The sequence below is a fragment of the Pseudophryne corroboree genome, chromosome 4 (genome assembly GCF_028390025.1).
Source record: "Pseudophryne corroboree isolate aPseCor3 chromosome 4, aPseCor3.hap2, whole genome shotgun sequence".
Classification (NCBI taxonomy): domain Eukaryota; kingdom Metazoa; phylum Chordata; class Amphibia; order Anura; family Myobatrachidae; genus Pseudophryne; species Pseudophryne corroboree.
The window spans coordinates 332166553-332184645 of NC_086447.1; positions in this window are offsets into that span (position 1 = coordinate 332166553).

Sequence of the window (18093 nt, forward strand, 5' to 3'; positions counted from 1 at the left end):
TCCTAAATCTATCCCCACCCCTCAATGTTGGGCTAATAATTTCAATACCCAGCAATTTTAAGTCCCGTGGGTTCCTACAGTGGAATTCCGAGAAATGTTTGGATACCCCATGTGTAAGAATACCCTTCAGAATGTTGCGTCTATGTTCAAGGAAACGTGTTTTAAGTGGTCTCGTAGTTCTACCTACATATTTCTTATTACAATTACATATTAGCACATATATAACGTATGTGCTATTGCAATTAATAAAAGACTGTATTTCGAAGGTTTCACCCTCTGCAGTATTGGTAGCCTCAAACTGTCGTGTATTATTTAAGATAAAGGAGCAAGTTATACAGATGTTGTGACCACATTTAAAACACCCTTTAGGTTTCTCTGGGAGCCACTGTAAGGAACCTTTATTTACATGTTCAATATGTCTTTTATCAACAAAAAAACTAGGAGCTAAACTCTGCTGTAAACTGGAAGATTTCTTAAACACGACTGAGGGAATATCATTGATACACTTCTTTAGGAGAGGATCAGCATGAAGGATGGAGAAATTGTTGGTCAGTATCTTCTTAATCTTAGTGGATGCAGTGTTATATTTGGTAATAAAATGTGGATTGGTAGAATCAAAGGAAGATTTCTTACCCCTATATTGCAAGAGGTCATCCCTATTTATTTGTGAGATTTCTTTAAAAGCTGCATCTGTCAGACTAACTGGGTAACCCCTTTGGTGTAAAGCAGTGGTTAATTCCTTAGCTTGTTTTTCATAAGTGGCCATATCACTACAGTTTCGGCGCAATCGCCGTAGTTGTCCAGATGGAATATTATTAATCCATGATCTATGGTGTGAACTATTAAAATGTAAAAAGTTATAATTGTCCACTGTTTTCCTATAAGTTCTGGTCGTGATACGGTTGGCATCAACAGAGAGTGTAATATCAAGAAAAGAGATGGAGTGAGCATCTATAGTGCTACTAAATAACAAATTAAAATCATTATCATTAAGGAGTGCTGTGAGATTTGTGAAAGAAGAAACATTCCCATCAAAAATAAAGAATAAATCATCGATATAACGGCCATAGAAGACGAGGTCCGCGCCCAAGTCCCGCCCCCATATGTGCGCCTCCTCGAAGGCGCCCATATATATGTTGGCGAAGCTCGGCGCGAACCTCGTCCCCATGGCCGTACCGAGAATCTGCAAAAAAAATTCACAATTAAATAAAAAATAATTGTGTGTAAGGATGAATTGGATAGAATCCAATATGAATTCACGCAAATCATCGGATATCAATTTACTATTCTCTAGACAGGACCTGACTGCCCAGATACCTTTTTGATGTGGGATGTTTGAATATAGAGCTTGCACATCGCAAGTCACAAAGAAATATGTGTCCTTCCATATGATTTTGGATATAGAATTAAGAAAGGCCGTTGTGTCTTTAATATGTGAACGTAAAACTGTGACATGTGGCTGAAGAAAAAAATCTATAAAGTGAGATAAATTAGCAGTGAGGGAACCAACACCAGAAATAATAGGTCTACCCGGGGGTGTGTTAAGTGTTTTGTGAATTTTGGGAAGGTGGTAATAAGTGGCAGTGACAGGATATGTAGGGACTAGATACTTCATCTCTTCTCTTGTGATTGTCCCCCCGTTGAACGCCTCTTCCACTAGGTTATTTAAAAGGAAAAGATATTCTCTGGTGGGATCTGATGTTAGCTTGATATATGTATTGGTGTCTCTAAGCTGTCTTTCTGCTTCTTTGAGATAATCCACTGTATCCTGAATGACTATCCCCCCTCCCTTGTCAGCTGGCTTGATTACAAGGGAGGGGTCTTTTGCAAGGGTTTTGACTGCTAATTTCTCCCTAACTGAAAGATTGTTTTTGTATTTAGATCTTTTGAGTTCACGTTTGCATAGTGCATTAAATTCATCTAATGTTTTTTTATAAAAGACATTAATGGGTGCACTCCTATACTGTGTAGGGAAAAATTGAGATTTATTCCTAAATTGGAAACGATTCCCCCGAGAACGGTCTGTATCAAAAAACTTCACAGTATTTATCCCTGTTTCACCTTCTAGGGATAGTGACTCCAACATCTCTATTCCTATATTATCACTGTCATCCAATATTATTGCTGTTCCCTCTATTTCTTGTTTATTAAGATTTTTAGAGGCGAAATATCTTTTTCGTGTTAGGGTTCTGGTAAATCTGTTGAGGTCTACGAAAAGTTCAAAAAAATCAGGAGGTTGTGTAGGAGAAAACTTCAATCCTTTATTTAATAAACTCAACTCATGTGGATCTAATTGTCTAGAGGAGAGGTTATAAATATTAGAATTGTCTATGTTCTTAAGTCTTTTCTTTTTTTGTACTCTACGTCCTCCTCTCGATCCTCTACACTGGTTTCCCTTCTTCTTTTTGGGGTCTCCAATCGGAGTACCTCGTACCGATTTCTTGCATTTGTTGGCGAATGCCTGTTCCCCCCCTGATCCTCTCCTAAAAAAGATGCATGTTTGGTACTCCTATTATATATCACAGAGTCTTTATCAGTCTGCTTGGGTCTAACCGTTTTGTCATCCTGTTGTCTAACTGGAAGATCTCTAACCATTTGTCGTCCCTGAAGATCCCTATGATTAATATACGAGTTTTTGGAATACTCTATTGAAAATTTGGAATGACTATTATGTTCTCTAGGAACTGAATGTTCCCTGTTAGAAGGAGAACCTGGATATCTTGCTTTTTTAAAGCAATATTAATTTGATACTGTGCACAGTATATTTTAAATATAATTTTATTTTGTTATATTAAAACATTTATGTGCATTATTGATTGGGTTTGATTGATTTGACACTCGGTGACCTGTATCCGCATGTGCAATTAATGGATTAATTATGGTTTACTATATGCTCTGTTAATCCCGGGCGCAGCTGTATTATTTTTCATGTCACCAATTTAGGAGTTTTAAATATTTTTTCTTTTTAAATGTAAAATGCACCCAATTCAGTACAGGAGAGGGGGTGCTGAATCATACCCTTGCTCCGGGCACTATGGCACCTACCTGTACCCAGTGCTTAAAGTGGTCCTAGAGAGGTGGTGGAACTCAGCACCCATGTAATAAAGATATTGCGCCGTAGGTGTGCGCCACAAAAAAGGGGCGTGGTCTCAAAAAGAAAGGGGCGTGTTCACACAATAGTAATAATGCCCACAGTGGTAGCACCCCATAATACACATAATGCCCACAGCAGTAGTGTTCCTTATGCAATGTCCACTGTACTGGTAGTGCCCATAGTGGTAGTGCCCCTTATATAGAGCCCATAGTAGTGATGCCCCTTATGCAATGCCCGCAATAGTAGTGCCCCTCGTCCCCAGGAGTGATGCCTCTTATGAAGTGCCCCCTTTACAATGCCCTCATTAGTAGTGCCCACAGTAATAATGGCCTTAATGGTAATGCCCCTGTGTAGTATTGCCCCAGTAGTAATGTTGCCTGTAGTAATGTCCCCAGTCGTTTAGCCCCCTGTAGTTTAGCCCCAGTAGTTATGCCCCCAGTGGTAATGCCCCTGCAGTTATGACCCCAGTAGTTTACCCGCCCCCTTTAGTTTAGCCTCCCAGCGTAATGCCCCCAGTAGTTTAGCCCTCATGTAGTTTGCCCCATGTAGATTAGCCTCCCAGTGGTAATGCCCCCAGTAGTTTAGCCCCAGTAGTTTGCCCCTTGTAGTTTAGCCACCAGTAGTAATGCCCCCCTGTAGTTTGCCCCCTTGTAGTTTAGCCCCTGTAGTTATGCCCTCGGTAGTTTAGCCCCTGTAGTGATGCCCCCTTGTAGTTTAGCCCCCAGTAGTAATGCCCCCCATAGTAATGCTTCCAAGTAGTAATGCCCCCAGTAGTTTAGCCACTGTAGTTATGCCTCCAGTAGTTTAGCACCCAAGTAGTAATGCCTCCGTAGTTATGCCCTCCTGTAGTTTGCCCTCAGTAGCTTGCCCCCTTGTAGTTTGCCCCAGTAATAATGCCCCCAGTAGTTTGCCCCCAGTAGTAATGTCCCCCAGTAGATGCCCCCCAGTAGTTTGCCCCCAGTAGATGCCCCTCAGTAGTAATGCCCCCCCAGTAGTTTACCCCTAGTAGATGCCCCTCAGTAGTAATGGCCGACAGTAAATTGCCCCCAGTAGATGCCCCCCAGTAGTAATGCCCCCCAGTAAATTGCCCCAGTAGATGACCCTCAGTAGTAATGCCCCCCAGTAAATTGCCCCCAGTAGATGTGCCGCTACAGAAAGGACAAAAACAAAAAAACAAAAATCACAATACTTACCAAGCCCCACTCCCGTGTCCGGCCGCTGCAGTCCTCTGGGCGCCCGCTCCTCTGCACTATGGGAGAGACGTCATGACGTCTCTTCTATAGCGTACAGTGACAGCGCCGGAAGCCAGAGCTCATTACTGAGTTCCTGCCTCTGGCTGGAGAGAGAGATGGGTGCCCGCTGGTATCACAATCTCAGCAGGCGCCCGGCATCTCCCTGCAGCGCCGGCCACACATCGGGTTAGGTGAGCCGTCTCCAGGTGGAACTGATGAAACGCAGTTCCGGCTCACTTTAACCCCTGGCTATACCTCTGCTAACAGTTAACATCACTATTGCCAAAAGAGTCATTTTGTTTAGCTGGATGGTACTATCTCCCCTTAACCTGGCTGAGGTTAATAGTATGCTATTACATATTTTATATTTCAACAGGAGGGCAGCACTACCTGACAATGAAAAGGGAATAATACATTTTTATAACAAATGGGGCTCATACATTAAAGATTTAGATAAAGCAACTCTGTATGATGGGCCGATTCAGGTTGGATTGCAAATTCTGCTCAGTAGCAGAATTTGCAATCCATGAGATCGCATGCTGGGGGCCGCTCCCTCCCCCTTTATCAAGCAGAAATTGTGATTGCACCGCAATTTCTTCTTGATAGCAGAAATTAGGGTTGCCTCCTGCCAGCGCAGCTTAGCTGTGCCCGCATGACGCCCGCCACCATCTTTTTTATCATGGTGGCTGCATGTGACATCATGCAGCCACCGCGATCATGCAACCGCCACGCCTACCGTTTGCGCATCACTGCCCCCCATTTTTTAGCGACACCCCTGCAATGCTTCATCTCCACCTAGGAAATGGAGCATTGCCTGCCCCCGCCCCACAAATGCCTCTGCATGATTGACAGGCAGAGGTATCCGCATTTTCTGCAGCCCCCCGAAGAAAATGTGGCCGCATGTGCAGGACGGGTGCTGCCTATGCGCCCGCATCCTTTTCATAATATTTGCGGTTAGATCGCACCTGAACCAGCCCCTGTATCCTTAAGTTATATGGACAGACATTGCTAAACTCGAAAACTCTGTCTAACCATGTGGTTTAGCAGTTCTTATCTCATGAATGACTTTACCTGTTATCTAGTCACAAACTATTATTGAGAAGGCATCCAAGCACAATGCTGAGCTGGAGATCCATGACCTGTTTTGTCATACTGTGGGCTTGTCCATCACTCCTGAAGCTAATGGACATCCCCCAGCCTCTCCCGGAGATGACACAGTGGGGTAAATTTACTAAGATTCGTATTTTCCAGTTTGAGGTCAAAGTTCAATCACGAATGACATCGAAAGTGTAAATATGCAACTTTTTGAATTGATTACGACTAATTTACTAAGCTGCCGTATTCTGCATTTTCGGGTTTTCCGATGTCGATGTCATTCGTTTTTTTTGGCAGTGTTTTACGTGAGTGACTTGTAAAACACTGCCGACTTTAATACAGCGGTTGACCGAAAGTGACCTCACCGCTGACCTGAAAGTTCCCACCATTGGTTACAATGGAGCGCATAGGCGCTACATTGTAACACTGCCGTGTGCCACCTGTCATACAGTACAGGAGCACACAGCTGATCAGGAGGGTGCCACAACGTGGCGCTCCCTGATTGGCTGAAGAAACCCACTTAGACATCAGTCAGAGTGGGTTTCTGGCATTCAGGGAAAGGGGTCCCATGTGAAAACATGGGTCCCCTTTCAGTTCGTGGTCGGGTGTCCGTTTTTTTATTTTTTCAAGTACGTGGATTACAAAAGGATTGCAAGCAGAGGAGCCTTCAACCATGGATTATGTGAGTATAATTTTTTCTACAGGTACACCATGGATTCTACTGGAGAAGAGGACCGACCTGCGTGGGAACATAAGGTAAGTATGTGTATATGGAGGTGTGGATGGATGTATTAAAGTTATACTTTCAAGGTGTGTGTGTGTTGTCTTTATTGGGGTATTTTTTCCGAATGGGGTATTCCCCGAATGCCAGAAACCCACTCTGACTGATGTCTAAGTGGGTTTCTTCAGCCAATCAGGGAGCGCCACGTGGTAGCACCCTCCTGATCGGCTGTGTGCTCCTGTACTGTCTGACAGGCGGCACACGGCAGTGTTACAATGTAGCGCCTATGCGCTCCATTGTAACCAATGGTGGGAACTTTCAGGTCAGCGGTGAGGTCACTTTCGGTCAACCGCTGACCTGAAAGTTCCCACCATTGGTTACAATGGAGCGCATAGGCGCTACATTGTATCACTGCCGTGTGCTGCCTGTCATACAGTACAGGAGCACACAGCCGATCAGGAGGGTGCCACAATGTGGCGCTCCCTGATTGGCTGAAGAAACCCACTTAGACATCAGTCAGAGTGGGTTTCTGGCATTCGGGGAAAGGGGGCCCATGTGAAAACATGGGTCCCCTTTCAGTTCGTGGTCGGGTATCCATTTTTTTTTATTTTTTCAAGTACGTGGATTACAAAAGGATTTACCAAGGAGCCGAAACCACTAGATTATGTGAGTATAATTTTTTCTACAGGTACACCATGGATTCTACTGGAGAAGAGGACCGACCTGCGTGGGAACATAAGGTAAGTATGTGTATATGGAGGTGTGGATGGATGTATTAAAGTTATACTTTCAAGGTGTGTGTGTGTTGTCTTTATTGGAGTATTTTTTTTGTAGTAGTACTACAGGTACCAGCGGGCCCATTTTTCCGCCGCATGCTGGTACTTGTGGTTCTCCAAGTACCAGCTTGCGGGGGAGGCTTGCTGGGCCTTGTAGTACTGCTACTAAAAACAATATCAAACACTTTGAACAAAGGCTATCAGCCTCCCATCCGCAGCCCATTGGATGGGGGGGACAGCCTCGGGCTTCACCCCTGGCCCTTGGGTGGCTGGGGGGGGGACCCCTTGATTGAAGGGGTCCCCACTCCCCCAGGGTACCCCGGCCAGGGGTGACTAGTTGGATATTTGATGCCACGGCCGCAAGGCACTGTATAAAAGTGACCCCCGGCTGTGGCATTATCTGTCCAGCTAGTGGAGCCCGGTGCTGGTTTCTAAAATACGGGGGACCCCTACGCTTTTTGTCCCCCGTATTTTTGGAACCAGGACCAGGTGCAGAGCCCGATGCTGGTTGCTTAAATATGGGGGAACCCCTGTCCATTTTTTCCCTATATTTCTGCAACCAGGATCGGCTCAAAGAGCCCGAGGCTGGTTTGCCTTAGGAGGGGGGACCCCACGCAATTTTTTTTCTGAAAATTTAGAACATTCCCCCCCCCCCTTCCCACTGAAAAACATGCACGGATCTCATGGATCCGTGCATGCCTATACAAACACGGGATAAAAAAGCAGGTCTTTTTTTTTCTAGCACTTTTTCACGATTTGTATTTTATCACGGCAGTGTTTCGCTATTGTCGGCAGTGTTTGTGTTTTGCACTTTTTAGTAAATTCCCGATTTCTACCAAATTGCAGGCGTATTTGACCGATGGTGTATTGATTCGTGATTTTTTCCTAGGACTTCCAAAATATTACGAATGCCCTCATCACTGCCGTGATTTTTGCTTAGTAAATTACGGAGATGACACTTTGAAGAAAAAACGGCATCTCGGTCAAAATCGGGACCTTAGTAAATATACCCCAGTGTCTGTGGATGACGGGTTCAAGTGGCTGTCATGCAAAGCAGCTGTGTCATTAAACTAATTACATACCTCAGTCTCATAAAAATTCTTAATCCCAATTAACCACTTTAAATCGTTAACCCTTACCTCTACCTACTTCTTCCCAGTATTACTTACCATAAACTATACATAATCTCCAGCCCCCACCCCCCTCATACCCTAAGTTACCTGTTGGAGATCTCTACTGTTGAATCTCTCTTCTGTAGCAGTGCCCAGGAAGCAGCTGTCTGTCAGACAGGTCCCGCTGAGGCTACACTTTCAGTAGCTGTTATTATATTCAGTACTCTCATCTAGTATAACCACTTTATTTTGCTGCAGTCTGTTTATCAGCCATATATAGATATTAGAGTCATCTCAATAGTCTGTGAACTATTCTAAATAATCCTCACTTTATTTCTTGTAACATCCAGTCTAACACACTGGTGGGGAATTACTGAACTGCATTATAAGTCGCTATACATAAATTGACACACCTCCTGACATTACTTTGCTAACACCAATATATTGTGCATTGAATAATAATCATTGCCCAACTAATCTATGCAGTATTAATCATGTCCTCTAGATGGAGATGGAGAGAAAATAATTTATACAATAGTATGCAACATTTTAATAGTGCATACAATCAAATAAGTTTAATATACAACAATAGACAGCATTGCAACTGCTGACGGCTAGCCCAAAGCAATGAAAATGGGACCGGCTCAGACCCAAGGGGCATCTGCCACCTGACCCCCAGCCCAGCTGGACCTGTATTTGTATCTGCCACCCTGACCCCCAGCCCAGCTGGACCTGTATTTGTATCTGCCACCCTGACCCCCAGCCCAGCTGGACCTGTATTTGTATCTGCCACCCTGACCCCCAGCCCAGCTGGACCTGTATTTGAATTAAAAATGTATTTTGTTTGTTCTCACTTACTATTTTCAAACAACAGAGGGCACTATGGGGGTCATTCCGAGTTGTTCGCTCGGTAAATTTTTTAGCATCGCAGCGATTTTCCGCTTAGTGCGCATGCGCAATGTCCGCAGTGCGACTGCGCAAAGTAAATTTGCTATGCAGTTAGGTTTTTTACTCACGTTTTTTTCTTCGTTCTGGTGATCGTAATGTGATTGACAGGAAGTGGGTGTTTCTGGGCGGAAACAGGCCGTTTTATGGGTGTGTGCGAAAAAACGCTACCGTTTCTGGGAAAAATGCGGGAGTGGCTGGAGAAACGGAGGAGTGCCTGGGCGAACGCTGGGTGTGTTTGTGACGTCAAACCAGGAACGACAAGCACTGAACTGATCGCAGATGCCGAGTAAGTCTCGAGCTACTCAGAAACTGCACAGAGATGTCTTATCGCAATATTGCGAATCTTTCGTTCGCAATTTTAAGAAGCTAAGATTCACTCCCAGTAGGCGGCGGCTTAGCGTGTGTAAAGCTGCTAAAAGCAGCTTGCGAGCGAACAACTCGGAATGAGGGCCTATGGCAGAGCTGTCCTAGAGATACTGGGGCAGATGTACTAAGCCTTGGAGAGTGATAAAATACCAGCCAGTCAACTCCTAACTGCCATGTTACAGGCAGTGTTAATTGATGATTGGTTGGTAATTATCTATCTCCACTTTATCACTCTCCAAGGCTTAGTACATCTGCCCTACAGTAAGCACATTTTATCAGCCTTGTTGTATCATGTAACCCCTTCTAACCAGGGCTTTATCGGTGTGGAGTTTTGTATGAAATCTCTATTTTTGCATGGGTTTCCTCCGGACCAGGGTAGGGACTAGAAAGCCCCTTGCGGGCATGGTGGCTCACTGCGCTCACTGCAAGTTATATTCTCGCTCTTTGGGTGTTGTGGACACCCAAAGAGGGAGAATAGCCTGTCTCACCGGTATTCCGGTGCCGGCATTGTACCGCTGTGCAGGATTCGGGCATTGGCATTGTGATCGCCGGGATTCCATGCGGCGGTATCTTAAATGCTTCCCAATTTAATTAATGCCTAGATCCATGTGTTAATACGGGCACAAAAAAAGAAAAACAGCACTTATCACGGATTTTGTTTCTCCTGCCTCCAGTCAGGTGAAACAAAATCCCTGATAGTGCCGGCTATCAGGGATAATTGAAATGCCCCTCAGGGATCAATTTGCTGTGGAAATCACAATTACCAGTCTATTAAATTGGACGTAAAATAATAGGTTCATATATTAGATTAAAATATAGAGATATAATAATAAAGGGTATTTATTTACAAACACTAGAGGATTCAAGGATAACGTACACATTTTACGAATTCTTGGAATGATGTTAGGGAGCACATAACTTTTTGTATGCACTTTGTAAAAAATGTTATTAGAGCAAGTTGGCATAACTGTTTCAGATTGCGTACAACAATTGTTGCTGCTAGAGAAAAACTAGAAGGGTTCTCCACACACCCCAAAGTTATGCAACGTAAACCAGATAATGTTTTTCCCAATAGCGCAAAACACAAAAGATTTCAAAATTAGCTGTCCATCAAACAGATTACCCTCCCAGATTGAGTAAGGTAGGGTCCAGAGTCCCGGGGTAACCCTCTTTCACCAAGGTAACCGAATGATGACAGGAGCAGTCCCCGATGGATGATCACCCGCTAAAGGCCTTTCGGACAAATGTCCTTCCTCAGAAGCATGATGATCCCTTCAACAGTCCAGTTATTTATACCATTGATGATTGTAAAACACACCCCAGATAAGGGGCTCCGTTTCCCGCCATTTGCAGCTAATACCGGCACCGGAAGTGACGGAACCAGAAGTGCCTCAACTGGAACCAGAAGTGCTGCAGTTGGGACCTGAAGTCCATTATGCGTTCCATATGCATTTCAACTTTGCCGCGACTGGAAGTGGGAGGAAATCTGAATGTAAAATGTGTTCCACAGTATTTTGGACAATGGCCCTCATTCCGAGTTGTCACTCGAGCAATGAAAAAACGTCGCTCGAGCTTGTGTAAATCTACAAAGTTTTGTGTGAAAGTACTTAGCGCATGCGCACTGCGTACCATGCGCATTTTAGCCTTTTTTTTCTTAATCGCTGCACTGCGAAAATCGGCAGCGAGCGAACAACTCGGAATGACCACCAGTGTGGGCAATAACCCTCATTCCGAGTTGTTCGCTCGCTAGCTGCTTTTAGCAGCATTGCAAACGCTAGGCCGCCGCCCTCTGAGAGTGTATCTTATCTTAGCAAAACGAACGAAACAATTAGCAGAACTGCTACTAAATAATTTGCTGCAGTTTCTGAGTAGCTCCAGACCTACTCCTAGACTGCGATCACCTCAGTCCGTTTAGTTCCTGGTTTGATGTCACAAACACGCCCTGCGTTCGGCCAGCCACTCCCCTGTTTCTCCAGCCACTCCTGCGTTTTTACCTGGCACGCCTGCGTTTTTTTAGCATACTCCCTGAAAACGGCCAGTTACCGCCCAGAAACACCCACTTCCTGTCAATCACACTACGATCACTCGAGCGATGAAAAAACGTTGCTCGAGCTTGTGTAAATCTACAAAGTTTTGTGTGAAAGTACTTAGCGCATGCGCACTGCGTACCATGTGCATTTTAGCCGATTTTTTTCTTAATCGTTGCACTGCGAAAATTGGCAGCGAGCGAACAACTCGGAATGACCACCAATATTAGCCTAAATTGCTTCATTTTACATATGGAATCTGGCAGTCCAACACAGAATTATCTCAAGTGCCCAATCATCCATAAATGAAATAAAAATAGATGAAAAAACAACATATTTATATATGAATATAAACATTTGAATAAAAATATTTAAAGGCATAGATATATTTACAAGTATAAAAAGGAGGAAAAGCTTCATATAGAATAGGATAATAAATATAGAATATATCATAAATAAAAATATTTAATAACATAACCAATATACAGTGGTATGATGCTTATTAAAATGACAAAGAGGTAGATAAAACTATAAAAAAAAAAATAAGTTCAAAATCCCCATTTAAACCATTGGGGACTAAGGTATTCAATTTAAAAATCCACCTCATTTCAGCTTTTGATCATCTGATCTCCAGTCCAGATCCCTATTTCTCCAAGTTGAGTTCATAGTTTGTATCCCCCAAAAGGATTTAAATTACCCGGGTTACAGCTATGATGTGTTTTAAAGTGCATAGAAACTGTATGGATTTTGAGATGTTTATGTTATAGGTATGCTCGGCTAGACGTGTCTTTAGATTTCTGGTGGTCTTACCTACATAAACTTTACCACATTGGCACTCTAGTGCATATATTACATTCTTTGTATTTCAAGTGATAAAGTCACATATTTCATACGTCACCCCATCAACCTTAACTTCTTTGACTTTACTTTGGCCTTTCACGGTGCGGCACATCATTCATATGCCACATCTATGGAAGTCACGACTTCTATTGCTTGTTCTTGGGTTAAGATTAATGGCACTATGTTTGAGTTTATCTTTTACATTTGGTGCCCTTCTATAAATAAAAGATGGTTTATCAGGTATATATTTGCCTAAAATGGGAACCTGCTTTAAAATTCTCCAGTGTTTTCTAAAAACAGATTCTGTCTCTTTATATTGTGAGATAAACCCGTTTATAAAAATAGGATTTTATTTACCGGTAAATCTATTTCTTGTAGTCCGTAGAGGATGCTGGGACTCCGTAAGGACCATGGGGAATAGACAGGCTCCGCAGGAGATAGGGCACTTTAAGAAAGCTTTGGATTCTGGGTGTGCACTGGCTCCTCCCTCTATGCCCCTCGAGCAGACCTCAGTTAGGGAAACTGTGCCCAGAGGAGATGGACAGTATGAGGAAGGATTTTTGTAAATCTAAGGGCGAGATTCATAACAGCCACACCAATCACACCGTATAACTTGTAATAAACTACCCAGTTAACAGTATGAACAACAACATAACCTCGGTCCAACCGATAAAACTACAACATAACCCTTATGTAAGCAATAACTATATACAAGTCATGCAGAAGAAGTCCGCACTTGGGACGGGCGCCCAGCATCCTCTACGGACTACGAGAAATAGATTTACCGGTAAGTAAAATCTTATTTTCTCTAACGTCCTAGAGGATGCTGGGACTCCGTAAGGACCATGGGGATTATACCAAAGCTCCCAAACGGGCGGGAGAGTGCGGATGACTCTACAGCACCGATTGAGCAAACAGGAGGTCCTCCTCAGCCAGGGTATAAAACTTATAGAACTTCGCAAAGGTGTTTGACCCCGACCAAGTAGCTGCTCGGCACAACTGTAATGCCGAGACCTCTCGGGCAGCCGCCCAAGAAGAGCCCACCTTCCTAGTGGAATGGGCCTTAACCGATTTAGGCAATGGCAATCCTGCCGTAGAATGCGCCTGCTGAATCGTGTTACATATCCAGCGAGCAATAGTCTGCTTTGAAGCAGGAGCGCCAACCTTGTTGGCCGCATACAGAACAAACAGAGCCTCAGTCTTCCTGATCCTAGCTGTTCTGGTCACATAAATCTTCAAAGCCCTGACCACATCCAGGGACTCGGAATCCTCCAAGTCCCGTGAAGTCACAGGCACGACAATAGGTTGGTTCATATGAAAATATGAGACCACTTTTGGCAGAAATTGAGGACGAGTCCTCAACTCCGCCCTATCCACGTGAAAAACCAGGTATGGGCTTTTATGTGATAAAGCTGCCAATTCTGAAACACGCCTTGCCGAAGCTAATGCCAACAACATGACCACTTTCCAAGTGAGGTATTTCAACTCCACTGTTTTGAGTGGTTCAAACCAAGGGGACTTGAGGAAACGTAATACCACGTTAAGATCCCAAGGCGCCACCAGAGGTACAAAAGGAGGCTGAATATGCAGCACCCCCTTAACAAAAGTGTGTACTTCAGGAAGAGAGGCCAATTCTCTTTGAAAGAAAATGGATAAGGCCGAAATTTGGACCTTTATGGACCCTAGTTTAAGGCCCAAATTCACTCCTGTTTGAAGGAAGAGAAGTAGACGGCCCAAATTGAACTCCTCCATAGGAGCAGCTCTGGCCTCACACCAAGAAACATATTTTCGCCATATACGGTGATAATGTTTCAATGTCACGTTCTTCCTAGCCTTGATCAGGGTAGGAATGACCTCTTCCAGAATCCCTTTTTCCGCTAAGATCCGGCGTTCAACCGCCATGCCGTCAAACGCAGCCGTGGTAAGTCTTGGAACAGACAGGGCCCCTGCTGCAGCAGGTCCTGCCTTAGAGGAAGAGGCCACGGATCTTCTGTGAGCAACTCTTGCAGCTTCGGATACCAAGTCCTCCGTGGCCAATCTGGAACAATGAGGATTGTTCTGACCCTGCTTATTCTTATTATTCTCAACACCTTGGGTATGAGAGGTAGAGGAGGAAACACACAGACCGATCTGAACACCCAAGGTGTCACCAGAGCGTCTACCGCTACCGCCTGAGGGTCTCTTGACCTGGCGCAACACCGATTTAGCTTTTTGTTGAAACGGGATGCCACCATGTCTATCTGAGGCAGTCCCCACCGACCCGTGATCTGTGCGAAGACTTCTTGATGAAGTCCCCACTCTCCCGGATGCAGGTCGTGCCTGCTGAGGAAGTCCGCCTCCCAGTTGTCCACCCCCGGGATGAACACTGCCGATAGTGCGCTTACATGGCCTTCCGCCCAGCGTAGAATCCTGGTCGCTTCTGCCATGGCCACTCTGCTCCTTGTTCCGCCTTGGCGGTTTACATGAGCCACTGCCGTGACATTGTCCGACTGAATCAGAACCGGTTTGTTCCGAAGCAATTCCTCCGCCTGATGTAGGGCGTTGTATATGGCCCTCAACTCCAGGACGTTGATGTGGAGACAAGTCTCTAGATTTGACCAGAGACCTTGGAAATTTCTTCCTAGGGTGACCGCTCCCCTGCCTCGGAGGCTTGCGTCCGTGGTCACCAGGACCCAGTCATGTAACGAATACCCTTTGCCACCTTCGGCTGTAATTTTGCATCTTCATAGTCGACACTAGAGTCAGTATCTGTGTCGGTATCTGTGTCATCGAACTGGGATATGGTGCACTTTTGAGACCCCGAAGGTCCTGGCGCCACAGGGACAGGCATGGTCTGGCTACCTGACTGATCCCTAGCTTCAGCCTTGTCTAACCTTTTATGCAGTAAATTTACATTTGCATTTAAGACATTCAGCATATCCACCCAGTCCGGTGTCGGTGTTGCCGACGGCGACCTGACATTCAAGCACTCCCCCTCCACATCAAGCGAGCCTTCTTCGTCAAACATGTCGACACACGCGTACCGACACACTTCACCCACACAGGGAAACTCTTTTTCTTTTTTATTCATCATATAAATTTTTATTTGAAGATAGAAACATACAAGTCAATTGCTAGTATATAAACAGTAAACAGGAGGCTGTAAAGCCAGAATGGTGATAAGTACAACAAATTTCTCTAAGAGAGCGGTAAAAGAGTGTGGTGCGAATGACAGAGAAGTTGTGTAGGAAACAAAAAACTGGAAACCAAAGGGTCCAGTGCTATGTAGGAGGGAAGAGAATAAGGGAATTGAGCGGTTTCTGTAAAGGGACGTGGGTCCAGGGGTTAGGTGGGAAGAGAAGAAAAGAAAAAGAAAAAGAAGAGAAAGGGAAAAAAAAAGGGGGGGGGGATAGGGGGAGGGGCAATAGTTGCGGAGTGGGGTCCTTAATTAATTTAGTCCTGGGAGGGGGTGGTCATGGAATCTGTACCATGGGAGCCAGGTGGAGTGGAACTTTTTAACTGTGTTTTGGCGAAGACTAGTGATGTATTCCATGTTTGCAACAAACCAGATTCTGTTTGTGAGTGCCTGGCTGCTGGGGGCTTCGGGATTCTTCCATTTACTTGCTATTTGGTATTTTGCTGCGCAAGATATAAAGAGAACCAGGTTTTTGGAGTCTTTAGAGATGTGGTCGGGCGGAGAGCAGAGGAGGAGGTTCGCGGGCGATAGGGGCGCTGGTAAGTCGATTAATCGTGAGATAAGCTTGCGGACCTTTGCCCAGTATTGAACAATCACCGGGCAGGTCCACCAAACATGATAGAACGTGCCTATGTGACCGCAATTCCTCCAGCAAAGGTTGGAGGTGTTAGGGTAAATCCTATGCAGTCGGTCCGGTACTAGGTACCATCTAGTGTATATTTTGTATGAGTTTTCACGGATGGCCACGCTGATGGAGCATTGTGCAATCGCGGTGCGGATTGTGTCCCAACCCTCGTCCTCTAAGTGACACCCCATGTCAGCCTCCCAAGCCAGCTCGTGTGGCTCGAGAGGTGGGGGTGAAGGGCTGAGGATGGTTTTGTAGAGGAGGGAGATGGTGCCTCTACTGGTGGGGTTGTAAATACAGAGCCTCTCGAGAGGTGTGGGGGCCGATAGAGGAAACGTTAACTGTAGGGAGGAGAGGAAGTGGCGAATTTGTAGGTATTGATAGAACAGAGAGTTAGGCAGGTCGTGTGTAGTTTGTAGGTCAGAGAATGACTTAATGGAGTGCGTCCCTGTGAAGTGGTGGCAAACTCTTTTTCTGAAGACAGTATCCCCTTTAAGGCCCTTTGGAGAGACAGAGAGAGAGTATGCCAGCACACACCCCAGCGCTATACCCCTGGAAAGAAACACAGAATGCTTTTCCCCAGTAGCGCTGTGTAGTAATAAAACGCCAATTATGTGCCCTCCCCCACTCCTTCAAAACCCCCTTTCACCGTGTGTAAAGCAGGGGAGAGTCCGGGGAGCTTCCTCTCAGCGGTGCTGTGGAGAGAAAATGTCGCTGGTGAGTGCTGAGGGAGAAGCCCCGCCCCCTCGGCGGCGGGCTTCTGTCCCGCTCAAAGTTATAAAAAAAATGGCGGGGGCTCTTTTATATACATGTACAGTGCCCACCTGTACATGTATATAGTCTTTTGCCATCAGAGAGGTGTTTATATTGCTGCCCAGGGCGCCCCCCCTGCGCCCTGCACCCTTACAGTGACCGGAGTGTGTGAGGTGTGTGGAGCAATGACGCACAGCTGCAATGCTGTGCGTTACCTCAGTGAAGCTCTGAAGGCTTCTGCCGCTTGAGACGTCTTCTGACTTCTTTTCTTCTGGCTCTGTGAGGAGAACGGCGGCGCGGCTCTGGGAGTGAACGCCCAGGACGAACCTGTGTTCACCCCCTCTGGAGCTAATGGTGTCCAGTAGCCAGGAAGCAGATCCTATCATTTAAGTAGGTCTGCCCCTCTCTCCTCAGTCCCTCGATGCAGGGAGCCTGTTGCCAGCAGTGCTCCCTGTAGAAAATAGAGAAAAAATCCAAACAAAAATGCTTTCTAGGCAGAGAACTCAGGGGAGCTCCCTGCAGTGCACCAATTTCCCTCTGGGCACAGTGTAAAACTGAGGTCTGGAGGAGGGGCATAGAGGGAGGAGCCAGAGCACACCCAGAATCCAAAGCTTTCTTAAAGGGCCCTATCTCCTGCGGAGCCCGTCTATTCCCCATGGTCCTTACGGAGTCCCAGCATCCTCTAGGACGTTAGAGAAAGACCATTGATGATCATCTGATTTCTTGCTTTTCTTTGTATCGTCTACAAGGGTTTTGCTTTCAACTACTTTAACTCTTTTCTGTACATCCCTTAACTCAGTCGCATCATAGCCTTTATTGATAAAACAGTTGGTCATTTCAGTTAATTGGTTATTGCACACTTCTTCACTCGTGCAATTACCATTCACACGTAGGAACTGGCCATACGGGACCGCATCCAGCCAGTTACTATATGGTGGAGACTAGTTTCGTCTTTATAACTGTTGGAATCAGTTTGCTTACGATAGGTTTTTGTGTGCAATTTTCCATTTTCATTATATATGGCCTAGTCTAAAAATTTTATTTCTTTACCACTAGTATAAAAAGTGAAATGGACATTAAAATTATTAAAATTAAGGGATTTGCAAAAGGATTTTAACTCTTCCTTAGTACCACTCCACATAAAAAGCACATCATCAATATATTCCAGGATACCAGGCCCGTCCCTAGTTGACCATCACGCCATATTGTGAGGTCTTCCCAGTATCCCACACTTGGGGTGTGTTTTACAATCATCTATGGTATAAATAACTGGACTGTTGAAGGGATCACCATGTTTTTGAGGAAGGACATTTGTCCAAAAGGCCTTAA